The sequence below is a fragment of the Aedes aegypti genome, chromosome 3 (genome assembly GCF_002204515.2).
Source record: "Aedes aegypti strain LVP_AGWG chromosome 3, AaegL5.0 Primary Assembly, whole genome shotgun sequence".
Classification (NCBI taxonomy): domain Eukaryota; kingdom Metazoa; phylum Arthropoda; class Insecta; order Diptera; family Culicidae; genus Aedes; species Aedes aegypti.
In genome coordinates this window covers 225,344,961-225,372,394 of record NC_035109.1, presented here as the reverse complement: position 1 = coordinate 225,372,394, position 27,434 = coordinate 225,344,961, and the positions used below count along the sequence as shown (strand labels likewise).

Sequence of the window (27,434 nt, the reverse complement as noted above, 5' to 3'; positions counted from 1 at the left end):
ATACAATGCTGAAATTTGTATTGATGTTTCCATATCTATTTTTGTACGAAACAAAAGTTATGATATATAGTAGCAGAATACATATGAATTCATATAATCACTTTAAATTCCTCACATCTTCTGATCTGATTTGGAATAGCTAGTGTCATTTATTTAGTTTAAGTTGACTTTTAATGTTTCGTTACTGATATTTAAAGTCGTGAAGTAAACTTGGTGAGGCTCCTAAAATATAAGACCCCTTGCCATCGCCATCCTCGGCCCTCCATAAATTCGAACCTGGTGGCTTGAGAAAATGAGAAATAGCGAAAAAAAATGTTTTGCTCTTGTTTAATTTGAAGAATTCAGACCAAAGGATAGACCTTAGTGAAACTATCAACACATCAATACCGAACAGGGGACCTTTAATCTATTAGCTATTATTTTCAAATTTTTAAGCATTTTATTTGCTCAACAAAATTTTGTTAAACTTTTTATCCATTTTCAGCTATAACAGTTTGAAAATTGATTGGGCTGAATGAAACACAGGCAAAGGGGTGGTAAAATAAACACCATATCATCTTGTATCTGATAGAAAAACGAGGCATTTGTACAGTACTATCGTTCAACGTCAATAAAAGGGATGTTATCTATAGCAGCAACACGAATTGAGACTAAAGTAGCTAAATTTTCACATATTTTTATCGCTAACAAAAAACGATGAAAATTTTCATTTTACCTGCACTATGTGGGTAAAATGAACAGCTTTTGGCGGTAAAACGAACCTCATGCAAAAAACGTGAGCAAAGCAAATATTTTGGAAAATTTTTATTTATTGCATATCCGAAAACATATCCATTAATAACTACCGAAAAGCTAAACATTACAAATAATTTGCAATTGGATTAGTTGGACAAATTGATGTGAAGATTTGCGAAAAAGTTACACGTCTTCTCAGTGAGAATCGAACTCACGACTCTCTGATCTCTAGTTAGGGCGCGTTACCCCTACGTTACCCCTCGACTCATGAACGCAGAAGTTAACCTAAATTCGATTTCAGCTCAATAATCACGTGGTCCTCTTTCGGAAGAATTAGATGCCCATCCAAACACAACACTTTCTATTTATATCCAATGCCTAGCCCGAGAGCGCACTTCCCCTATTGATATATTTGTCAGGCATAGTTTATACTAGGGAAGATTCAAATATTACGTCCATCGTTTTTTGGGATTTCTAGCAGAGTAGCTCGCTATCTATGCTATCAATGCTTAAAAATTGCTGGTTCGTACCTAAGGCAAGATGTGTCAGGTAAAAGCGCAAAAACAAAACCAATTGCCTGTCAAAGAAGACCACTTCTCATTGGTCGTTTTGGCAAAGGCCTACTTGCACATCGATGAGTTGAATTGTAACAGGGCACTTTGTTAGTATCCAGGCCGTGTTGCTAGTAAAATCGAGTTTTCATCAAAAGTTTGTATATTTTGCATGAGACCTTTTTATTTCAAATCTTTTAAAATTCGATGTCAAGTTTACCGCATAAGCTCCTACAATGCTAAAATAACTACAAAATATTTAATTGAGAGCAAAATAATGGTATTTTTTTCAGTTTCCTCTAAAAATATCAGTAGGTTTTGAAATGATCCTGATTTTTTATCAAGAGCCTCTATTGCACTAAATGAATGAAGCGTGCAAAAACTACCAAATTATGAGCCTTGATATTTGTATTTATTCAGAATGGTGTATCATGAAAAAGGTTGGGTTCACCTGAACTTACTTAAAACATGAAAAATCTGTGAAATCTCAAACCAATCCTGTACGCGCCATTACTTGCGTTTTAAAAAGCTAAGGATTGTTAAAATCGGTTGAAAAATGGCAGAGATATTGACAAAAATGATTTGCGTGCGGCTCAGGTGAAACCAAACCTTTGCACGATTTGCATCGTGACTTGAATGTTTCATTGATTTGGAATAGTTTTCAGATTTTTCCGCAAAAAAATCGTGAGCGCCCTCCAAAGAATATGAGTTTACGATTCTAATAACACCTTGTTTTAAAATTTTGGTCGATCCAATACTGAGGAAATTAACTATGTTTTTTCAGTGTGGTTTTTAATAAATGTCACATCTTTAAGTAAACAAAATTCAAAAAATGTGTTTGGAAAAATACATACGAAGTAAGATCAACTCTTTGCCTTTCGAATGCGGCTTTCAATTGGACGTGAAATTCCAGAGGTACGGACTGAACACATTTTTATGTTTTTGAGGGAGTGAACCCAAACTTATACACGGGAGTGTATATGAAATCAATTATATTCTGAAAATTTCCCTCAATTGATCGATAAATGTGAGGTGACTGTATGTAAATATTGTATATTAATTATTGATATAAGTAACTTACCATGTGCTTTTTAGCAACGCAGTGAAAATGGTGCGCGTTTTGTCCCTATCTGCAAAATTCTTCTGGACTCGATGATGCAACGTTAAACGTACGAAACTTAAATGAACAAAATATAAGCACTTGAGTGCCTGCTTGTAACAACCCCGTCAGAAAGATGAATTTGAACTTTTCGAAACCAAAAGAATGCAAAACTTTGTTACACCAACAAGCACTAGACGCAGCAATTAACAAACCGCTGGAACTTCAGCTGCTGGCGTAGAACTTTTTTTTTTCTCAATTATAAATTCTTCTTCGAACCTTCACTGGATGATTAAATACCGGTGGTCGTGCACTTTTTGTCGTTTACAATCACAACTATCACAACGGCAACAAGCAAACACAACATCAGATCATCAAACACAAATCATATGGCTCCACATCCACTTCAACCGACAATCTCGGCTTTCATCACCATTTGCTTCTCACAACACTTGGCGGCGGCGGGCAACAGGACTTGTTTGCATGCGATTGGCACCACGAGATACACTATTTTTACAGGCAGTTTATTTTCTGCCACGTCATAAAACAAACTTGCTGTATTTTTAAGACCAAGAGCACCGCGCGTATCAAATCAGCGCTGCAAGGAACGTATTCTTCTACTTGGAAACACCGGTGTGACCGACCGTCGTCCGTTGATGCCGATGGGATGATACTCAATGACGTTCGATTGACGATAATCTCGATTGACGATCAATCGGCCAAGACGAGATTCAGAGACACTTTCGTGGAATGTTTGTTTTCATTCATAACGATCGAGGCGCGATTGCACTTTGTTTGAACTTCGGCTCTTGCAGTGGGATTACAACTCTAAGGACTGAGGGTTCTTTAGAATGTTCTCTGTGTTCATGGGGATGGGGTCGAACATTTGATGGTTGCGTCATTTGGTTCTGTAAAATAGAGAAAAATGCGAGAATTTAATTGGTATATTGCTACACATTCGGGATCTTTGTCAAAAATATTTTTAAAATCTAGATCGGAAGAATACCTAGTAGATGATTGATAGTTCATGAGCCATACAAATTTATTCAAAAATCTTGCAAATCAGATTAGTTATTTTCAGTTCATCTTAATGTTTTCTTAAATACCCGAGCAGAATTTTATTTCATGATCAAAATGATCATGATATCAAATTTTGTTTTTTATAACATAGATAATATTTTTTGATAATAATTGTCTAAAACTGAATCTGACTTCAAAAATTGATATCATTTTGATATTCGTACATCCCATTTGAATATCTTTTCATCAAAGCACACATAAATAAAGACTCGATATCGCCAAATGTAACCATACAAAAACTAAAATTTCTATGATACTCCCCTCAAACAGCATTCCAAAGATAATTTGTTCTACAACTTCACAGAAGTCGATGGCTCATGAAATTTTTACTGTATAAATGCACTCTTTTGTATTTTTCTCTAAATATATTTTTTTACCGTTAGCCAAAGAGAAGTCCCTAAAATGGATACCATTTACAAGATCAATTACAAGTAGAAGTTTTCAACTATGAATAACTAATTGATAACATAATTACTTGTTGATTCTTAAACTGTATCCCAATTTTGTTTTCAACCTTTATTGAGCTTTAATCGATCTTAATCAATCGGTTGTTATTCGTGATGGTGAATACATAAATAACCATTTAAAAGTTACATAAATAGATACTTAAAAAATATTCTGACAATAACAAAGTGTCCATTCACGCCATAGTGGGGCCCAAAGAGCCGTAGCGGTAAACGCGGTCGAGGATCTTTTCGGGTTGGAAATTTTCTCGACTTCCCAGGGCATAGAGTATCTTCGTACCTGCCACACAATATACGCATGCAAAAATGGTCATTGGCATAGTAAGCTCTCAGTTAATAACTGTGGAAGTGCTCATAAGAACACTAAGCTGAGAAGCAGGCTCTGCCCCAGTGGGGATGTAACGCCAGAAAAGAAGAAGAAGTCCATTCACGCATATTCCAAATGTTTGTTTGAAGAAATTGTATTACTATCATACGAATTCATATTATGAAAGCTGTAACTCCATCAGTACAAAACAGAATCCTCACGATCCAAGAGGGGTTTGTGGATCTTCATAGGAACATCACAACGATCACTGCACTCAGTCGTTCGCATTGATCCTTCTCGGCACTCTCTTACTTAGTCACTTAGTTCACGTACGAGACGGCGATGGCGACACTGCGAACCAAAGTCATCGAACAAGTTCGCCTGAAACCTGAACCCGCCCGTGAAGCTGTATGACTTCTTTTTCGCGGAACGAGAATTAGTTAAATTAACACCGTCGGCCTGTGCTGCCTATATTGCGCTTATTTAAAACATATAGGTAGCCTCCTCCTCCGTGTTTCTTCCCGTGATTCATTTTTCCTTCGGATTAAATTGAACGAACCACAAGCCGTATTTGAGATAGGTACCACGACTCGAGTGCGAAAGACGACGCATCTTGAATTTCGTTACCTCTCATGAACCCAACCTGGCTACATGGACGACGAAAGATGGATTGTCTATCGCTACTGTTGGTACGAGCCTATCTTGTCCAATAGCGAAAATTCAACACTTCCTGGCGCGAAATCGCATGCATCGTTTGTCTTTTTCATGAGTGACCAGATTCGGACTTGTATTTGAGACACCTTCTACTATGGCACAATGGTTTGAATCGAAAAAAAATAACAATAAAAATTTTTCTATTCCCGTGATTTTGGACCAGTGCTTTCTACCCTTTTTCACTCCGTACACCCCTTCGTTTTGAATTTTATTATGCTATATACCAGGGTTTTTAAATCGAACTTTTTGTGAAGCAAATATGAAAATTGAGTTTTGTTTTGTAATAATAAAAATAAATAATAACAAATTAAAATAAATAAAAACACAGCTGTTTTATTCCAAACAAATGAACAGCTGTGTTATTATTTTACTTTGTCAACAATTACAATCGATAACACTGCGGAACACGGTTTTGTCTCAAGCACCAAAATACCGCTAGTTACTTAATTAAGGGTTGCTTAATCCATTGCCGTTTTCAGAAACATCATGGCACGTCCAGTTTTAGATGTATTGGATGTTGAAAATACTAAATTTGACTTTTTCAGTCAACTTGCATGCAAGTTTGCCAGCTTGTATGGTAATTTAACTGCTTAATTTGTCTCAGAACTCATACTTCATGTGTATAACAATACTTATCAATAAAGTTCATAATATTTTTGATGCTCAAAAGTTTTTTTTATGGATTAGAAAAGTATTGTATATTGCCATATAAGAGAAACGAAGAGTTTTGTATGGAGACTGTTAGTATGTTGAAAAAAAAACGATTAAATTGAAATTCAGTCATGCGATTTCAACCAAATTATATCTGAAATGAAAGTTAAAGGCCTATTTTGCATGCTTAATGGATTACATCACAAAAAAATTTGATAAATCATACTTTAAATTTCATGTAAACATCAATTAAATCAGTGTTTTAAACAATTTTGGCGACCTGTAGCTAAAAATCCTGACGTGCTGGAACATTTCTGAAAACGGCATTAGATTCAGCAACCCCAAACCTACTAGAGACACATAATTTGATCCTTAAGACACGCAAAAATGTCATTTTTGTTGCGCTGTGTAATGTTAAGAAGAAAACGTTACGCTTTACTTTTGAATTCCGAACAGAAATATTATTATGTTCATAACTTTTTAATGTGGAGAACTTGTAATGAAGAATAACTGAACATCACGTAGGAAAGTTCAAGTGATTGTTTAAGTTTACTAAAGCCTAGATCATTTAGAAATGGGGCACTTCATTTTAGCGATAGCAGCGCAACCAGTGGTCGGATATTCAAGTTTTTTATACCGTTTTGTTGTTTGTAAACAGTATTGTTCGGTCTATTTTTGTCACAGCTCGAAGCTAACGTGGTTCGAAGATATTCGCCATGCAAGAAGAGAAAAGGAAAACAATTGTGCACAGTTACCAGCAAAATCCATCTGCGTCAACTCGGGAGTTGGCGAAACTGCTGGATTATCCCAAAAGTACCGTGGCGCGAGTGATAAAAAAGTTCAAGGAAACTCTAACAACTGCTCGCAAGGTGCAAGTTAAGCGTCAGAGTGGAACCGTTGATCGCCAGCTGCAGGTGAAGGTGTATCGGATGATCAAGAGTAATCCCAACATCTCGGATTACGATTTGGCGAAAAAACTGAATGCCGACCGTTGTACCGTGCGGCGAATCCGTCTCCGAGGAGGCTATAAATGTTACAAGGCAAGTAAACAGCCCAACCGAAGTCTTAAACAGCAAACAGTGGACAGAGCTCGGGCCCGTAAGTTGTACGACCAAGTGCTGATGAAACTCGATGGATGTCTATTGATCGATGATGAAACATACGTGAAAGCCGATTTTCAACAAATCCCGGAGCTCAAGTTCTACAAGGCTCCTGCTCGTGGCAAAGTTCTTTCACGATTCAAGTTTGTTTTCGCGGATAAGTTCGCAAAAAAGTTCATGATTTGGCAAGGTATTTGTTCCTGTGGGAAGAAAACCAGTGTTTTTGTAACAGATAAAACAATGAACTCGGAAGTGTACAAGAGGGAGTGCCTCCAGAAACGGATTTTGCCCTTCATTAGGTTCCATGATGGTCCAGTAACGTTTTGGCCAGATCTAGCCAGCTGCCATTACAGCAATGATGTGCTACAATGGTACAAAGATAATGGGGTCCAGTTCATCCCAAAAAAGAAGAATCCACCCAATTGTCCTCAGTTCCGCCCAATAGAGAAGTATTGGGCAATAGTTAAGCGGAAACTCAAGATGAAAGGTGCAGTCGTTGGTGACATTGGTCAGATGAATAATTGGTGGAATCGTCTTGCCAAAACCGTGACTGAAGAGTGCGCCGGCTGATGAGCGGCATCAGCGGAAAAGTGCGAGAATTTCTTCGAAATAATGATAATTAATTTGTTTCAGATTTTTTTATGAAATAAAACATTATAACCTTTGTTTCATTCTTGGAAAGTTTTTTGATTGAAAGAAAAGTTTAAGAAATACACGCATTTGAAAGTGCCCCATTTCTAAATGAACTAGGCTTTAGAAGAATCATTGTTGAACTTGAGTGTTCAGAATTTGAGACAAAACAGTATTTTAAAGACCATTGACCAAAGAGAAAATGGTTTATATATCTTCTTCTTTCTGGCGTTACGTCCCCATTGGGACAGAGCCTGCTTCTCAGCTTAGTGTTCTTATGAGCACTTCCGCAGTTATTAACTGAGAGCTTACTATGCCAATGACCATTTTTGCATTTGTATATCGTGTGGCAGGTACGAAGATACTCTATGCCCTGGGAGGTCGAGAAAATTTCCAACCCGAAAAGATCCTCGACCGGTGGGATTCGAACCCACGACCCTCAGCTTGATCTTGCTGAATAGCTGCGCGTTTACCGCTACGGCTATCTGGGTCCCATGGTTTATATATATTTTTATAAATAATTTATTGATAAATCCGCTGACACTACAATCAATTCTTTAAATATTTTAAAATTTTGCTCTTTTTTAATTTAAACGCAAAGAAATGCAGAAGAATTGGCAGCATACAAATTTGAACACATTTTTTTTAATTTAAATAAAAGTGGTTATTTTCTTCAACATCGGATTAAAAATCGTAATCTTATATTGTTTGACGAGCACTGTTTCATGGAAAAATCTATGAACTATACTAAATTAATAACACTTTTGTAGGATTGGAGCTGGTCGTGAGGTCGAACGCTGTTAAGCCAAGTGCCGTTAGGCCAAACAGGTTGTTAGGACGAAATAACAGTAAACTATTTAAGGTGAAAAATACACACTACTGTTTCAAAAGGCTAACTGGTCGGTGTTCATACAGACCGAACTAGATGATGTTTTGAATTCGATTAGAACTCCATAAATTCTGATTTTCCGATGCTGTTTTGATAAAGACGTATGATCAAATAGATATGTTTTAAAATAATATAAATAATGCGCTAGCACCCGGTTGCGTAATGAATGAAGAAACCTACATGAGGCGGACCTTATTGCTCCTTAAATTCCATAGTTTAGAGTTTAGATCGTTCGAAAAATATTGCGCTATTATGAAGAAGGAATTACGAAAATATCCCAAGAGAGGCAAAACAAACAAAGAATTTGAGAAAACATGGGTCTTTGTAGCAAATCTGTCGATTTTAATGTTGTCTAACGAAGGGTCATAAGAGAAAACTTTGGTATTTGGTGCGCAATTTGATTAAAGTGAACATGAACAACTTAGCACGGATTATTTGCTTGACACCCTGAAAATTTGTAGACAATTGACTATGAGACAGATTTTCAACGATTCATTGTTTGTGCTGCACTTATTACGTACTTACTTTTGCTGGCTCTACGTCCTTCAAGGCATGACCTGCGCCACAATGTTACGCCAACTAACTCGGTCCATGGCTGCTAACCTCCAATTCCTCGATCGCCCCACACTTCCAAGATCCTACTACACTTGGTCAAACCACCTAGCTCGTTGCGCTCCCCTTCGTCTTGTACCGGCCGGATTTGAGTTGAACATCATTTTCGCGGGATTGTTGTCCGGCATTCTCACAACATGTCCCGCCCATCGTACCCTTCCAGCTTTGGCGACTTTCGTGATACTGGGTTCACCGTAGAGTTGCGCAAGCTCGTGGTTCGTTCTCTTCCTCCATACGCCGTTCTCACATACTCCGCCGAAGATCGTCCTAAGCACACGTCGTTCAAAAACTCCTAGCGCTTGCAGGTCCTCTTCGAGCATTGTCCACGTCTCATGCCCGTAGAGGACTACCGGTCTTATCAGCGTCTTGTACATGGTACACTTAGTACGGAAGTGAAGTTTACCAGACCGACGTTATCAATGATCCGAGGTAGACAAATCCGTCCACCACCTCGAACTCATCCCCGTCGATCGTCACGCGTCTGCCTATGCGAGCTCTATCGCGCTCGGTTCCTCCAGCCAGCAGATATTTCGTCTTCGACGTATTTACCTTCAATCCAACCCGATCTGCTTCACGTTTCAGCTTGGTATACTGTTCAGAAACCACCTGGAACGTTCTTCCGACAATGTCCACGTCGTCAGCGAAACAAATGAACTGGCTGGATTTATTGAAGATCGTGCCCCGCATGTTGAAGCCCGCCCGTTTCATACCACCTTCTAGCGCAATATTGAACAGGAGGCAGGAAAGAGCAACGCCTTGTCGAAGTCCTTTACGTGTTTCAAACGGGTCCGATAAAGCACCCGATATCTTCACACAGCACTGTACACTATCCATCGTTGCTTTGATCAGTCTAGTCAGTTTCCCAGGAAAACCGTTCTCGTCCATAATCTTCCATAGCTCTTCGCGGTAGATGGTATCATAGGCCGCTTTGAAATCGATGAATAGGTGGTGCGTAGGGACTTGATATTCGCGACACTTTTGGAGGATCTGTCGCAACATAAAGATTTGGTCTGTCGTCGATCGCCCGTCCACAAATCCGGCTTGATAACTTCCAACAAATCTGCTTGCCAGTGGCGATAGACGGCGGAAGTTGATCTGGGAAAGCACTTTATAGGCTGCATTAAGAATGGTGATCGCTCTATAGTTCTCACATTCTAACTTGTCGCCCTTTTTGTATATTGGGTATATTATTCCCTCCTTCCACTCCTCCGGTAGCTGTTCTGTATCACAGATCCTGGCTATCAATCGGTTCAGACAAGTGGCCAACCTGTCCGGGCCCATTTTAATAAGTTCCGCTCCAATACCATCCTTTTCAGCTGCTTTGTTGTTCTTGAGCTGTTTGATAGCATCCTTAGCATCACCTATTGTGGGAGTTGGCACGTCTTCTTCATCCGCCGTACTGATGAAGCCATTCATCGTAGTGCTGCTTCCACCTTTCAATCACCTCACGTTCGTCCGTCAAGATACCTCCATCCTTATCACGGCACATTTCGGCTCGCGGCACAAAGCCTTTGCGGGATGCATTGAGTTTCTTGTAGAACTTACGCGTGTCTTGAGAACGATACAGCTGCTCCATCTCTTCGCACTCCAACTCTTCCAGGCGGCGCTTTTTATCCCGGAATAGATGGGTTTGCTGTCTTTGCTTCTGTTTGTATCGTTCCACGTTTTGACGGGTGCCTTACTGCAGTATCATCGCCCGCGGTGCATTCTTCTCGTCCAAAACCGTCCGACACTCCTCGTCGAACCAATTGTTCCGTCGATTTCCTTCCACGAACCCAACGGCACCTTCCGCTGCGTTGTTAATGGCAGCTTTGAGACTACTCCAGCAGTCCTCAAGATGGGCTTCGGTGAGCTCACCATCCTAGCATGAGTCTTGTTTTGCGAGTGGTTGGACTGGATAGCAAGGTCAGTTGTCATTACTAATTTGAATTTATAATACCGTTGTGTGAAGGGCCAAAAGCAGAAACACTTACGCGAAACCCCTGGTAAAAAGATAATCTCCTTCCAACAGTATAATCCAACCAACAAATAGAATAATGAAAATTGCATTGCATTGCTTCTGGAAGTTAAACCCATGAATATGGATACTCAACCAAATATAAGTAAGTAATTTGCGCGCCACGATTTGTCTGGGAGCCATATGGAATCAAAATTTTAACTTATTAAAACATGTTCCAATGTTTCCAATGTAGTAGTTTTATTAGAGAATGAAATTTAACCCGATTCTGTTTTTGCACGTTTTTTTTACACGGCCGTGCATACATGTACGCATCCCCTGTGCAAAAACAAAATCGGGTCTATCTGGATACCTCTGTATTGCATAAAAACGAAAAAATCCAAAGCATGAAGAGGCTGTTCCTAGCATAGCATAGCATAGCATATAATAAAACTTTGGACCGTCGATATTTTCAAAACATCCAATAGGCTTCAAAAACTACCCACTAGGCCGTCCCTTATTTTTCGAAAATGCGAAATGTTATAAGTTCATTATTGTAAACTGCTCATTTTGGTAAGAAAAAAATCATATAAAAATTTGAAGTCCGTACGTGGACGCTAAGTGGTCCCCCAACGGCCCTGAAGGTATTAGGAGTAGATGACCCCATGCGCAAAATCGAGCTCGCTGCTCTAGTGCACGCAGCATGAGAACGAAAAGCCACCAGTAACAAATTGTCCTACGCGCGTTGATAATCAGCGTAGAAGTTTGTTTTATTTGGGATGATTCAAATATTACGTAACGCAACATTTGCCAATTTTGAAGGGGTGAAGGGGTCACTTCACTCTCACACATAACAGCTTTTGTATGAAAAAAAAAAAATATTTTTTTTTTGTATAAACCGTTTTATCGCGGAAGACTCCCTCCCCCTGTTGCGTTACGTAATATTTGAACGATCCCTTTGTAGTTATGAATTTAACGTCCGCGTGCAGTGTTCTGAAGATATCCACAGTTTGGAATATTATTTTACTTAAAATTCTATGCTGATTATCAATTTGTTACTAGAGGCTTTTCGTACTCATGTTGCATACACTAGAGCTGCGAGCTCGATTTGGCGCGCGGAGGTCATCTACACCTAATACCTTTAGTGACTTTGGGGGACCACTTAGCGTCCACGTACGGACTTCAAATTTTTACATGATTTTTTTCTTACCAAAACGAGCACTTTACAATGACGAACTTATAACATTTCGCATTTTCGTAAAATAAGGGACGGCCTACTACCCACCCATACCTGAAAAGTGCTGACTCGAACATTTAGAACATTCAAATTGAATACTATATTTTCCACCAGTGCTAACCGTTCTTTGTTTGCTTGTCTCGCAGGAAACCATTTTGAAGGAGCACACTTAAAATTCTTCACACAAATAGCTGAAAATAAGACCAATAAATCAGCTGAATCAGATATTTCCGGAACGTACATTAGTAAGAAATATTTTTTACAAAAGTTTTAATATACTAAACTGCCGTAAATCGCAAGCCAGTCCCATCTGTAAAAAGTAGGCATTGAGAAAATGGACTTTTAAGTTTCCAAACTCGTTTTCAACACGAAATTCAAAAAATATAGGGGCCCAGATAGCCGTAGCGGTAAACGCGCAGCTATTCAGCATGACCATGCTGAGGGTCGTGGGTTCGAATCCCACTGGTCGAGGATCTTTTCGTAAAGGAAATTTTCTCGATTCCCAGGGCATAGAGTATCTTCGTACCTGCCACACGATATACACATGCAAAAATGGTCAATTGGCATAGAAAGCTCTCAGTTAATAACTGTGGAAGTGCTCATAAGAACACCAAGCTGAGAAGCAGGCCTTGTCCCAGTTGGGACGTAACGCCAGAAAGAAGAAGAAGAAGAATGTTGCAATTCCCGGTAGGGGTCGAGCAGAACTACCGAAGCGAATAACTGGATAAGCAAACACTCAAGGGCTGCACGTCAACAAAAAACTCACGAAGCCAAAAGTGGTTTTAATTACATATATTGATTGCCATTATGATCGCCTCATACCTGGTCCCTGACACTAGCTGAATCTCGTGGCTTATTCTATGTCTTGCCCCCCTTCACAATCATAGCTTACAGTCTAGTACTCACGACCCCGCCTAGTAGTAGTGCCGGCTGTGCGCGCCGGTAAATGCCTCCTCCTGCCAGTGCATTGCTGGTTGTTCACTCCCGGGTTGGGAACCACTGCCTCCAAACTGCTACTGAGCACTGACTCTCCGGCTCTATCACCGCGCCGACCCTGAACAGACGTTATGGGGCACTTCGGACCAAGTCTCGTTGCTCTCCACGAATCCTACCTTCGATTCCGGCCTACCTGCAGTCAGCCGAGTGACGAACGTTGCTCACAGACTTCGCTGCACACACTTGTACAAAGCCGCACCAGTGCACGGTACGGTGACGAGAACGCTGAGGATGAATGGACGACAATCCAGCCGAACGAGTCGACGAAACTGCGGAAACAAAGGAAATACAAAGGCCCTGTGGAATGCAGAGACATGTTCAGTCGGATGTGCTTTTCGGTTTCCATTTTTTTAACTCACCCTTCAAAAGGGGCCTTTTGGTGATTTTTCTCCGACAAGCCTCGAAAAGATGCTCTCCGCGTCGTTCTCGCACCGATTACACTGCTGTAAATGTCCATGCGATTATAACTTATTGGTCGGCCGCCATCTTATGTTTCAACTCACCAATCGTGGCTATTCCCAGCAGTTCCAAAAAGGAGTGCTTTCAGTGGACGAACCGTGGATTCCTTTGTCCTCGACGTGCTTTGACCATTCGGTATCCAGGGAACTATACCGCACCAATCCGGCTTGGATGTTCTTTGGCCGAATTGCTCCCGGCCGACCGAGTCCGACACCAACTGCACTTATTTTCGCGGCACTTTTCCGGGAAGCGCTTACTCTGCGTGGGGATATGAATTCTTGGTCTTAATTTCACAATTTTCTACTAGTGATCATGGACTGTTACCTATTACGGCTAACCGAGCACCACCGTGGTTCCGCGTGGTCTTTACACCGGACCGGACTACGAACAATTGACTCGCTTTTTGTTCACTTTTGTGTTCGCTGCCCCATCGTCGGCTGACGACTTGTGTGTGTTGCCTCAGTCTAACTGTGATGCCGAGCGTGTGACTGTATGGCTGTGAAAATGGCTCTCTCCATCTCGCATTGCAGTGGTAACTTCACCAGTTGTGACTTTGTGTGTGTTCACTCGCAGCCGTTTCGGTTCGCTCCTCCCTGAGGGGATCATGTTGTCCGTATTTGTGTGAGGCGAAGCTTATTGCCTACCGCTATTCTGGTCGATTAACGAGTGAAATCATGCGGGCTTACTAGCAGGGGTATCTAACTATTTGCGCACGGAACAATTTCTGTTTGTTGCTTATGCATAGTTCTTATTTTCTAATCGGTCGTAAATGGCTTATTGCGGCAAATCAAAACTAAACGTAACACAACTCTACCGTAGCGGAAGAATTTTTCATAAATCGGTGATCAAGCGATTTATGAAAAATTCCAACAAATCTTCAATCATCCTCCTAGGATGATGGTCAGAGACAAGTCGGTCAACTAAACTCTTGAGCAGACCTCAAGTTACATCGTGTGCTTAATTCTACTAAACTTCATCATACGCAAGCCTCGGCTGCTTGCCAAATCAGATCTTCACTATCGCCTTAATTACATAATCTTAATCTCTACCAAATTTTACGCCAGCTGCGCCTGGCAGATTCTTCGACCTATCAAATCGTCTCTGACCAAAGTCCTTGTCCAGCTTCATCAAATCCTACGGCAAATCATCATTCAAATTGGATTCTAGCCTACTGTGTTGACTAAAATAGGCTTAATTGCACACTGAACCTTAAGAAGCTGTATTTACAGACTAAGGAAAAATAGTTTTGTTTTGGTTTGTGCGGATATACTGAGAAAAGAAGCATTTCCGCGACCAAATCGTCATGGGCCCGAGAAATGGGGTTTTACCGCGCCCCTGGTCGCGTTACCTTTGGGATGAAGATTCCATGACGACCCCCAGATCTTTAACCCTTGGCCACGCATTCGAATTGACTGGAAACACTTGAGGGTTCGTGAGCACCGATCCAGTCGTGGATGTGCTTAGATTGCCGAGATCGTGTTTCGTTCCTTCGTAGTGGTGCCACTCATAGCTCTGTGTAGTGAGGATGGTCGTATTGTTGATGATGTGCTCGATTTGTCACGATCGGCTAACGGCATGACCACTAGGTGTGTTTTGTTGTGAGCGTTTCTCTTCCTGGTTGGCAGGATGCTGCCGACATAGCTTGATGATAATGTTTCTCGGGTTGTTGCTGCGCTTCTTTCGGTCCGGTGTCTGGAGCCTCCCTACTCACGATGGTTTTCAGGGTCCCAGTCTCCCTTGCCCGCTGTAGGCTGATGTCTTACTGCGTTATCCTTGTCGGTATTTGGAGCCTCCTTACTCACGATGGTTTTCAGGGTCCCAATCTCCCTTGCCTTCCGTAGGCTACTTGCTTGTCCGCTTCCTGATGATGGTATTTGGAGCCTCCCTACTCACTATGGTTTTCAGGGTTCCAATCTCCCATGCCTTCCGTAGGCTACTTGCGTTTGCGCTTCTTCGAAGTGGTATTTGGAGCGTCCTTACTCACGGCGGTTTTCAGGGTTCCAATCTCCCGTGCCTTCCGTAGGCTGCTTGCTTGTCCGCTTCTTGATGATGGTATTTGGAGTCTCCCTACTCACTGTGGTTTTCAGGGTTCCAATCTCCCGTGCCTTCCGTAGGCTACTTACGTTTGCGCTTCTTCGAAGTGGTATTTGGAGCCTCCTTACTCACGGCTGTTTTCAGGGTTCCAATCTCCCGTGCCTTCCGTAGGCTCTAGTTGCGTCCTCGTCCTCGCAATGCCCTCCAGCTGCTGTCTCACTGCGCCCGATAGTGGCCGTAAGCTTCAACTCCGCGTCGAACCGATTTTTGGTCGTCGATCTCCGGGTCTCCACTCCTCCTATCAGAGAATACATCTGGTGCATTGCCGAGATCCCTACTCCCCTTTTCCAGTGACGTAGGGTGCGATTTCTCCCGCTTCGCGAACGGCGCACGGTACACCTCCTGGCGCGATGGAAGTGTTTGTGTACCGTATTTTGGTTCTCTTCCCTGCCTAATGTGGACGCAAATCGTGTTCAAGTTTTGGCGAAGATTATGGGCTACAACGAAGCTGACGTCCTGGTGGAGAGGTAGTCGTTAAGAAGTTTTTGCTCATCACACCTGGCTTTTGCCATTTTCCCGCTTGGTACGTGTTTTGGAGTATGGTGCTAATTGTTGACAGGCTTTGCCTGTGGACATAGCTTTATGGTTGTGGAACATCGCTCAGATGAACGGAAATCCTTGCCATAGTCTTGATTGGGGTTGCTGGAGTGGAGCGTTGTTGTAGCGGATTCTCACTCTCAGCATTCGTGGTCAAATCTCCCGGTGGTTGGTGTTTTCGGCTGCTACTGATTCTTGTTAACAGGCACCGCCTGTGTACATAGCTTGAACGAGTCGGAATCTCCATCTTGTTGATGAAAATCCCGGATGATGTAGTTTCAGATTATTATCACAGAGATGCAGAAGGAGTTGAATGATGTTTGTCTGCTCCCTGGTTTACTGTAGTTGTTCCCATTGGTGTTTTTTGACAGCTTTCGCTTTATAGTCGACAGGCACCGCCTGTTCGCATAGCTTGCACCTATACGCTTAGTCTGCTTTGATGTCCTTCGCGTGGAATCTTCCTGTCTTCCCACTCATCACGTCCTCCAGCAGGTACAAGTTCGTCCCGAGGATCTCCTTCACTATTGCCGGAACGAATTTCGGCTCCAGCTTGCTGTTGATCTGGTCCGCTTTCGATGAGAGGATGAACGTTCGACGCCACACCAGATTTCCGACTTTGAACGCCACTAATCTTGTGCGGAGGTTGTATCGCTGTTTCGCCCGCTGGTGGCTGTTTTTGATGCGATCGATGATCAGCTTCTGTATTCGGCGAATCGTTGATAGCCGTAGATCTTGCGCAACTTTAGGGTCCTCCGGCGTGTTCAGTTCTTGCTGCGTGTAGAGGTCCGTGTGTAGCAGTAGGTTTCGTCCGAAATTCGCTTCGTGCGGACTCACACCCGTTGCCTCATGCCTGGCCGCGTTGATTGCTGCCGTGATTGCCGGTAGCTTCTCGTCCCACTCTCGATGATCGCCGTCCAGCAACGCTCGGATGCAGGTGACTACGACGCGGTTAACGCGCTCTGCGTTGTTAACCTGTGGGCAGTAGAAAGCCGTCTTCATGTGGCCGATCTTGTTCTTCGCCAGCCAGGACTTGAAGGCCATCGATTCGAACTGCTTCCCATTGTCGGACAGTATCAGCCGTGGACGCGAGAACTTCAGGCACACCTCTTCTTCCAGGAACTCCACCATTTTCTTTGAATCCGCTGCGCGCATTGGCTTGGCGATCACGTATTTGCTGACCCAATCTACTACCACCAATAGCACTGTGTTTCCTCGTTTGGAACGTGTGAGTGGACCAATAAAGTCCACTGATATCATCTCCCATGGTGTTTTCGCCGGCTTCGGGTTTCCCATCTGCGGTATCATTCTGCTCCCCGGTGCTTTGCATGCTTTGCAGGTCGCACAGTTCCTGACATAATCACTAATCTCCTGCTGCATCTGCGGCCAGTAATAGTGGGCTTGTATTTTGTGCCAGGTCTTGTAGAAGCCAAGATGCGCAGCTGCCGGTTCGTCGTGAAATCTTCGGATCAGCTGGAATCTTTCTTCTTTCGGGATGACTTGCTTCCACTTGTGGCATACTGCTCCGACTTCGTTCTTACAGCGGCAGTTTTTGAACAGCGTGTTGTTTGCTATGCGAAAGTCCGGGAACTGATCTCCTTCGCTTTTCACCTTCTCCACCAGCTTTCTGTACCACGGATCTTGCACCTGATCTGCGGTAAACACCGCTTCTGCTACCGTTCTCGAAAGAGCATCTGGAACAACGTTGATAGATCCCTTCCTGTATCGGATCTCAAAGTCGAACGCGTTCAGACGCAACAGCCAACGACTCATCAGCGCCGTCGGGTTCTTCATGGACTTTAGGTAGCTGAGCGCCGCATGATCGCAGTACACGATGAATCGGATTCCTTCCACATACGCCCTGAACTTCTCGATTGCTCGGATCACAGCGAGACACTCCCGCTCTGTGACCGAGTATTTTCTTTCCGACGCTGACAGCTTCTGCGAGAAGTAGCTGATTGGGTGCTCCTCGTCGTTAATCTCCTGCGTTAGCACCGCTCCAATTGCAGTATCACTGGCATCGCACGCTATGGCGAATGGCTTGCTGTAGTCGGGCATCGCTAGCACCGGCGCCGAAACTAGGGCTGCTTTTAGTTTGAGGAACGCTTCTTCGGCGATCGGATTCCAGCGGAACTTGGCCTTGCCTGACGTCAGGTTCATTAACGGAGCCGCCAGTTGCGAGAATCCGGCGATAAAGCGTCGGTACCAATTGCAGACACCGAGAAAACGCTGTACTTCTTTCCTCGTCGTTGGAGTTGGAAACTGCGCGATTGCTTGGATCTTCTCATCATCTACACGCCAGCCTTGCTCGTCAATCACGTAGCCGAGGTACTTCATGCTCTTCCTGCAGAACTTGGATTTTTCCGCCGAAATCGTGAGATTTGCTTGGCATAGCCGGCGCGCAACTTCTTCAAGAAGTGCTATGTGTTCTTCGAAGGTCTCGGAGCAGATGATGATGTCATCGAGGTAATGAAATACCAGCGGTTCTAAGTCGGCGAACAGGTGTGTCATAAGTCGCGCCAGAGCTTGGCTAGCTGTACATAGTCCGAATGGCACCACCTTGAACTGGAAGTGGCCTCTGGATGGGACGGTGAATGCTGTTAGCGGCCTCGAACCGGAATGGAGAGGTAGTTGCCAGAAGGCATCCTTGAGATCGATGGACGAGATATACTTGCTGCTTCGGAGGTTGTTGGTAATCGCCGCGATCTGGGGAATCGGGTAGCCCTCGTTCACCATGATGGAGTTGAGGTGTCTAGCGTCCAAGCAAACGCGATACTGCCCAGTCTTCTTCTTGACGGCGACCAGCGGGTTGTTCCATGGCGAGAACTGCGCCTCTTCGATCACGTCCAGCGCTATCATCCGGTCGATCTCTCTATTCACCTCCTGCAGAACATACGGCGACATGGGATTATGCCGTTGCTTCCGTGGCGGTGCGTTTCCTACGTCTATTCGGTGCTCGTATAGCCTGGTACGTCCTAGCTTGCCTTCAACCGCTTTCGGGAACTTTTGGATCGCCTGCTCTAGACGTCTCTTCTGCTCGGGATTCAGCTGCTTCATCTCTTGTTCTTCGCTGCCTTCTTCCTCTTCCTGCTGGGATTCGACTGTGCAACACACCGCTTTAACTCCAAACTTTTCCCAGAAGTTCATTCCGAGAATGATGCAGTCCGGAATGGAGGGCACCAGTAGCACCGGAAGAACCTCGTTGCGGTTATTGTAGACGATTGGAAGATAAACGAAATTGGTTATTCTATGTTTTGTGCCGTCCGCCGTTTTTATTCCGCCACAGACGGTTCCTTTCTGCAAACCGCATTCTTCTGCTAGCGTAGCCCTTGCTCCTCCTAGCAGAGAACAGTTCGCTCCGCTGTCCAGTAAGGCTGTTAACTCCTTTCCGAGCACTGAGATAACGGCGTGCGGTCGATTGTCGCTTCCGGGGTTGATGATGATGGAGTTGATGTTGTCGAATTCGGGAATGCCGGAGGGGTCTCCGAAATTGTGCGGAGAGCTGCTCCCCTCTACTGCTGGTTCTCCGCTGGATAGTTTACCGCGTCCGTGCGGCACGTGAAGCAACTGCGCAACGAGTAGCCTTTCCGTCCACACCGGTAGCAGAAAAGGATCGCTTGCGGTTTTGGGCAGTCCATGAACCTGTGGCCTTCCTCGTCGCAGTTCCAGCAAACCATCGCTAGCCGCTGGTTGTTCGGAGCTCCTTGCTGTTCTTCATGGCGACTTTCCGGTTGCCTGATCGGTTCTGGCTGTAGGCGGTAGCTCCGCCGGTCGCTCTCGTTCGGTACTTGCACCGTGTTTGGAATCCACTGCTGCGCTTGCCAGCCCGCTCTACTTCGAGCCTGTTCCGGCTGCTGTTGTGGTTGCCGTTGCTGATATGGCGCCGATTGTGGCCGCTGCTGCTGTGCTTCCGCTTCCCTTATTTGCTGCCGCCCTGTTCTCAGAACGTCCGCCTCGGTACGGTTGTACCTGTCCGTCAGCCTTGACTGCCTTTCGTCGCGTGCGGCAAAGCTTGGCCTCGTAGTTCTCCGCTCTAGGTTAAGCTTCAACGTGTTGACTTGCTCCACCAGCTCGTCAATTGTGTGTTGCCAAGGGTCTTCACAATGCTCTTCTTCCTGTTCGGAAATGCTTTCTTCCGCCTCCACCACATGGATTCTGCTGAAGCGATGTGGCTGCTGCTGATGTTGAATCGGTGGCGGTCTGTTGGTCGATACTGGCGTAGCGAAGTTCGGTTCGAGTAGCGCACTATGCGGAATCGGAATTCTGCGTTGTCTGTTCAGGAGCATTCTTGTTTCGTCGTATCCGGTGCATACTTCCACCATTTCTTCCAATGAACGTGGTCTTGCTGCTGTGACGATCGCTGCGTAGTTTTCGTTCATATTCTTCTTCACCAGAAAGAACTTCTCGTCGTCCGGAATAGGTGGATCCACAAAGCGGAAAAGAGCCGATATATCACGATAGAATTTCGCGAAAGATTCCTCTTTTCCTTGGAATCTGAAGCTGGCCTCCAGGCGAAGAATTTGGGAGTAACCGCTGGGCAAAAACTCTCTGCGGATCTCTCGCTTGAACTGTTCCCAGGTTCGCAACAGGTTCTGCGACGTTGCTCGTGCGTACCAGTCGATGGCGTCCTCTTGGAGAAGATGCTTGATGGAGCTCAAAAGTGTGGCATCGCTCATTCCTTCCGACCTCGCGAAGGTCTCTACGCGATCCAAGAATACGTTGAGTGACGTCGTGTCCTTTTCACCACGGAACTTAAACGGCCAGTTGTGCACCGCCTTTTGCATTCTCCTTTCGTCCACTCGCTCCGGCGCCGGTCGTTCTCGGCGAATCAATCGTTCCAGATCATCTCGCATACGGTAGTATTCTTCCCGCATCCACTGTTCTCTCTCCTGCATCTCCGTTATCCTTGCTTGCAGTTCACGGGTTTCTAGCGACTGGTGTTCCCGTGTCGTGGAGTTCCATGGATTGCGATCCCGGGGATGGTAGGGAGGTGGTGGTGATGTGGCTTGCTGTCTAAACTCTCTTTCGCCAGTGTCTTCGTTGTCTCGTGCTCGAAACGAGCTCGAAAACAGCAATCCTTGTCCTTGTCCACCCGAGAATAACGTCACAGGTGGTGGTGTGGAGTCTTGCCTCGAAGTGTCGCCCACTGGAATCGTGGCATCTGTCGTTCCTCCGACTGCTCCTTCGTTCTCGCCACTGCTTCGTCTCACTGCGCCGGTTGATGGCGCTTGACTCACAACACTCTCACTCCTTGGCACACTATTCACTACACTTGTCCCGTTGATTTTGTTCAACAGCACGTCGACATGCACGGTTAGCATGCCATGCGCTTCCCGCAAGTCACTCGGAGGGCGAATTAGCTTTAAACGGTCGCGATAGTGATGAAGACGTGTCCGGATTTGACTCAAAGCTGCATTATCAGCTGCCCGAATGGCTGCTTCGGTGCTAATATGTAGCTGATGAACCTGCGACTGGCAGAGTTCTATGTTTGATTGGGAACTCATAACATGTTCCGAACTAGAGGGCTTACTATCTCTGAGGTTCTCCTCTTGGATTAGAGCCTTGAGGCGGAGAACTTTCCCTCTGTGGGTGGTCGGACCTAGGTTGACTACGTGGCGTAAAGCCAACTCGTAGGTCACTTCTTCGTCAGTCAAATGTGTATAATCCATATCTTAATATCAAATATTATGCGTAAGGGTTAAAATATCCTTGATTATCAAGGCCGGATAATCAAATGCACAAAACCAAAAAGTTCATAAAACCAAAAAATCGCTTACGGTAGCTAAATGTTGTGAATTTTCAGTTGGGCGCCAGTGTTGCAATTCCCGGTAGGGGTCGAGCAGAACTACCGAAGCGAATAACTGGATAAGCAAACACTCAAGGGCTGCACGTCAACAAAAAACTCACGAAGCCAAAAGTGGTTTTAATTACATATATTGATTGCCATTATGATCGCCTCATACCTGGTCCCTGACACTAGCTGAATCTCGTGGCTTATTCTATGTCTTGCCCCCCTTCACAATCATAGCTTACAGTCTAGTACTCACGACCCCGCCTAGTAGTAGTGCCGGCTGTGCGCGCCGGTAAATGCCTCCTCCTGCCAGTGCATTGCTGGTTGTTCACTCCCGGGTTGGGAACCACTGCCTCCAAACTGCTACTGAGCACTGACTCTCCGGCTCTATCACCGCGCCGACCCTGAACAGACGTTATGGGGCACTTCGGACCAAGTCTCGTTGCTCTCCACGAATCCTACCTTCGATTCCGGCCTACCTGCAGTCAGCCGAGTGACGAACGTTGCTCACAGACTTCGCTGCACACACTTGTACAAAGCCGCACCAGTGCACGGTACGGTGACGAGAACGCTGAGGATGAATGGACGACAATCCAGCCGAACGAGTCGACGAAACTGCGGAAACAAAGGAAATACAAAGGCCCTGTGGAATGCAGAGACATGTTCAGTCGGATGTGCTTTTCGGTTTCCATTTTTTTAACTCACCCTTCAAAAGGGGCCTTTTGGTGATTTTTCTCCGACAAGCCTCGAAAAGATGCTCTCCGCGTCGTTCTCGCACCGATTACACTGCTGTAAATGTCCATGCGATTATAACTTATTGGTCGGCCGCCATCTTATGTTTCAACTCACCAATCGTGGCTATTCCCAGCAGTTCCAAAAAGGAGTGCTTTCAGTGGACGAACCGTGGATTCCTTTGTCCTCGACGTGCTTTGACCATTCGGTATCCAGGGAACTATACCGCACCAATCCGGCTTGGATGTTCTTTGGCCGAATTGCTCCCGGCCGACCGAGTCCGACACCAACTGCACTTATTTTCGCGGCACTTTTCCGGGAAGCGCTTACTCTGCGTGGGGATATGAATTCTTGATCTTAATTTCACAATTTTCTACTAGTGATCATGGACTGTTACCTATTACGGCTAACCGAGCACCACCGTGGTTCCGCGTGGTCTTTACACCGGACCGGACTACGAACAATTGACTCGCTTTTTGTTCACTTTTGTGTTCGCTGCCCCATCGTCGGCTGACGACTTGTGTGTGTTGCCTCAGTCTAACTGTGATGCCGAGCGTGTGACTGTATGGCTGTGAAAATGGCTCTCTCCATCTCGCATTGCAGTGGTAACTTCACCAGTTGTGACTTTGTGTGTGTTCACTCGCAGCCGTTTCGGTTCGCTCCTCCCTGAGGGGATCATGTTGTCCGTATTTGTGTGAGGCGAAGCTTATTGCCTACCGCTATTGGTGATCTAACGCAAAGCTAAAATGCATAGATGGCACTCTTCTAGAACAAGGATTAGTGCATCTTAATCAAAATTTCTAGTTATAACTTTGGAAGAAAAATCACCACAATCATTTAACCGACAAGAATTTTGCAAATTAAGACACAGGAAACTGTAAATATTCATTTTAATTTGAAAAACTTTCGCAACCTAACCTCACTGTTGATCACCAATTCTGGTCGATTAACGAGTGAAATCATGCGGGCTTACTAGCAGGGGTATCTAACTATTTGCGCACGGAACAATTTCTGTTTGTTGCTTATGCATAGTTCTTATTTTCTAATCGGTCGTAAATGGCTTATTGCGGCAAATCAAAACTAAACGTAACAAGAAGGACATTGAAACATGTTTGAATCTTTATTAAATTTTCACAACTTGCTTGTCATTCCGATACCTTTCCGAGAAAAATATAATAATGACCAAACTACGGTTATATTTTGTGTTACACGTTAAAACCCTTCGTAGTGGGACTGTAATGCGGTGCATTTCATTATGGGACATTTTGACTTGGTGTTATTTTCCTTATTTTAATAAACACAATGTGATGGCTCATTAGTGCAGCTGTAAGATCATAGGAATATATGTTGAAAACTGATATCAACTCAATTTTGACAAAAATGCAGATGGGACTGACTTGCGATTAACGGCAGCAGTGCATAAATAAGAGCAAATATAACGTTTCTTCAAAAGTTTGTAGTTTTGTGTCACATAAAATGCCTAACATTTTTAGCGTGGCTAAGTAATGACCGCACACTCCTAGGCATACTCGGGTCATTTTTATGGAAAAATAGCTTGACAGCACCCTGGCTGCTTGTTGATATCCACACCCCCTAGTTCCATACGATTCCCTTGGTGTTAAACTGAAGAAAATCTGTCAAAAATTGTCGAAATGGCAGAATTCTGTACTTTTTCCGATTTGCTAGGCGGATACGGATTAAAATTGAAGTTGGGGTGGCCTAAAAAATTGTTTTGTTTTCATGTCCTGCCAGCTTCAACCTCCTTCTTGATAGTTCGCCGTAGAGTTGGGTGAACTTCTTGTTTTATTGCTGTTTGCATTTGTCGTGCAAATCCAGTCTAACTGAGCTTTAAACGCGGTAACACAAAGTAACCAAAGGATACTTAGCAACCATGATGCATATCACCGCCAACCTAGCAAAGAAAATCAAATTTTGACTTCGCCTTCCTTGTTGCAAATCTTACCGCATTTGGTGTTCCAGAATTTGATATTTGCATTTCAAACGCACACAGCAATATCATCCACTGCCACACATAGTTTTCCTGCACACCGCCAAAGATCGTAGTATGCCGACGTTCTAAGACTTGCAGGTTCTCCTCGAGCATAGTCCACGTTTCATGCCCGTAGGACTACCGGTCTTACGAGCCTTTTGTACATGGTACATTTGGTTCTAACTTTTAAATTGCAATGTTCAGCAATAATATGTACAACTCTTTTGAAAACCACAATCACATAAAACTTAAAACAAAACAAGACACATTTTTGGTTTCACCCTAAGTTTGAATTCACCGAACCGATTTACTAAGCTCAAATGAAGAGTTAGATCAAAAGTGTATCAATTTTAAACAACTTCTCTGAAGACAACCCCACGTCTAATATCAACGGGAACAGAAAAAGCATTTTTCCTACTAAATTGTCGTTTCAAACCTTTGTGCATCGCTGGCGATGGCCGATGCGTACGCGTTGAACAAACCCAACTCGTTTGTAAGGCTGAGCTGACGAGCTTCTGCTCGGAAGGGGTATGCATCGAAATCGCACACCGGCAAATGATGCGACGATCGGCTCGCAGATTGTCCGCGCACTAACTCCTCCTTTTCCCCCAAGGGCAGTAGGAAAGGAAGCTTGCAGCAGTCAGTACTTAAGAGAACAAGAAAGATGCGAGCTAAAAATAAATCCGTAAAATAATAAACAGAGATATGAGTGAACGAGAAATACAGCACGCTCTTTCTAAAACAGACGGCCAACCAACGGAAGACGAATATTTTATATTAAAATTTATTTGCTCAAGATAAAAGCGTCGTTTAGCTGCGAGTATGAATTTTTATAGCGCAGTGGGAAGATAACTGGAGGGTTCGTAAGTCGCAGCATTCCATTGGGGAATGGTGGAAGCAAACGTGTGTGTGCAATGATCGCGGTTGCGCGTATGGAAACGTGAGAATTTCGGATCACGACGTTACACTCTACTTAATTTCTATCGTTGTTTGTTTTTAATAATTGATAGACGCTCAAAGCTTTTGAATATTTTTTTTTTTTTTTTAAATATTTGAGGATCATGTGTTGCTGAAAATTTGATCGAAATTCGCATCAGGTTTATCCTTCGCGTACCCAACCTCCATTCCCAAGAATTTTGAAATCTTCAATCAGCTTTTGGAAAGCCATTTCCAACACAATTTTAACAAAGTCGATGGCTTCAGATTCATATGTGATTCAATCTGCAAGGACCGCAGTAATTCCGGTTTACATAAGGGTCAAAATCTGCCCAGTCAGTGTTGGGAGGAATCTCAATCATTGAGTTCTCTCACAAAAGCAATCTCATTTGAAATATACTTCACAAAACTCACGCATGAGATTTAGATGCAAGATCACTTGCTCATGCTCATGCCATCAAAAATGATTAAATCATAAAATCCATTGAGAATCTGGTAAAACTGAAAGTCATTATTTTTATTCGTAATGTTTGTTATACCAGCAGAAAAGCAAAGAATAATACGTGGCGAAACGACGAAGGGAAAAATGACCTACGCGGTCGTCCTCCAGAGCGGAATAGCTGGCACAAGCCAAACTCCGTGATCAAGAAGACACATCAACAGTGGAGAGGACAACACCAAGCCTAAGGCGATACGAAGCACGGAGAAGTTATCACCATTGGGTGCAGATGTGCGAAGCATTAGGCGGACTACGATTGGTGAAATAATTCCAGTTTTAAAGAATCACGCCAAGCAAAAGGGCGCAGTCTATATGCAACTTGTACAAGAAGCACTTAGCGACGAGGCAGGCGTAAGATCCCTGACTGTCGAAGCGACTCTCCAGTGTAAAAATCTGGATGATGTCGTAACCAAGGTGGCGGCGACAAGGCTGCTGGTTGCAGAGGCCAACAAAGCGAAGAACTTGGGCCTACTCGGCTTGTCGGTTTGTCGGCTGAGCATACAACAGCCTCCTGAAGTTTGCTTCGAGTGCTTCGGGATGGGCCATAAGCCGTGGTATTGCGTGGTATAGCGAATCGCTAAGTACCTAATATGTGTCCACAGAGCAGAAAAGGGATACTGAACGGGCGGACACAAATGTCCAGGCAGTCAGTCTCGGAAACGACCTGACGACTCGGTTACGCGCCCCAAGGTAATCGATTGAGGAGTTTTCTCACTTAGTCGACAGGATGATAGCCGAACTAGCTAATCAGCAGTCAGTAGTGATAGCTGGTGAATTTGATGTATGGGCAGTGGAGTGGTGTAGCTGCAGCACCAACCAAAGAGGCCAACTGTTGTTAGAATCCCTGGCCGCATTAAATGTAGAGCTGGCAAATGAGGGTACAGTGAGTACTTTCCGCAGAAATGGTGCAGAATCGATTATCGACATGACGTTCTGTAGTCTTAACCTTTTAGGTACCATGAACTGGCACGTTGATGACGGTTATACTCATAGTGATCATCGATCGATTCGTTATAGTATAATACCAGGCGGGCGGAGGGCAATGCGATGTAACTCGACTCGAACGGAATACTTTGGACCTAAACGGTAAAGAGCTAGTTGCTGTGATATCACTAGCGTGTGCTGCTTCCATGCCGAGAAAAGACCTTCGTAAATCTTCGAACAATCTTCCTTCGTGCTAGACGGAGATTGCAACGCGCACGCACAGTAACACAAAAGAAGAACGCAGTGAAGCATTCAGAGAGACAAAGTTAGCTCTCAGAAAGGAAATCAAGAGGCGAAAACGGGCATGCTTTGATAGTCTATGCCAGAGTGCTAATTCGATGCCGTGCGTTGACGCCTACAGAGTGGCAATGGCTAAGACTAAAGGTGCCATAGCGCCCCAAGAGAAGTCGCCCG

General features: G+C 44.1%; 1 protein-coding gene across 2 annotated transcripts in view; it reads right to left on the bottom strand.

Moving 5' to 3' along the window:
• LOC5570561 (receptor-type guanylate cyclase Gyc76C) overlaps positions 1–27,434 on the bottom strand; it is a 256,689-nt gene that overhangs the window by 147,161 nt on the left and 82,094 nt on the right. For both annotated transcript variants that reach the window (XM_021853210.1, XM_021853211.1), the window contains exon 3: positions 2,368–3,293. The gene's annotated coding sequence lies outside the window, so the exon portion shown is untranslated. The remainder of the gene's footprint in view (positions 1–2,367; positions 3,294–27,434) is intronic.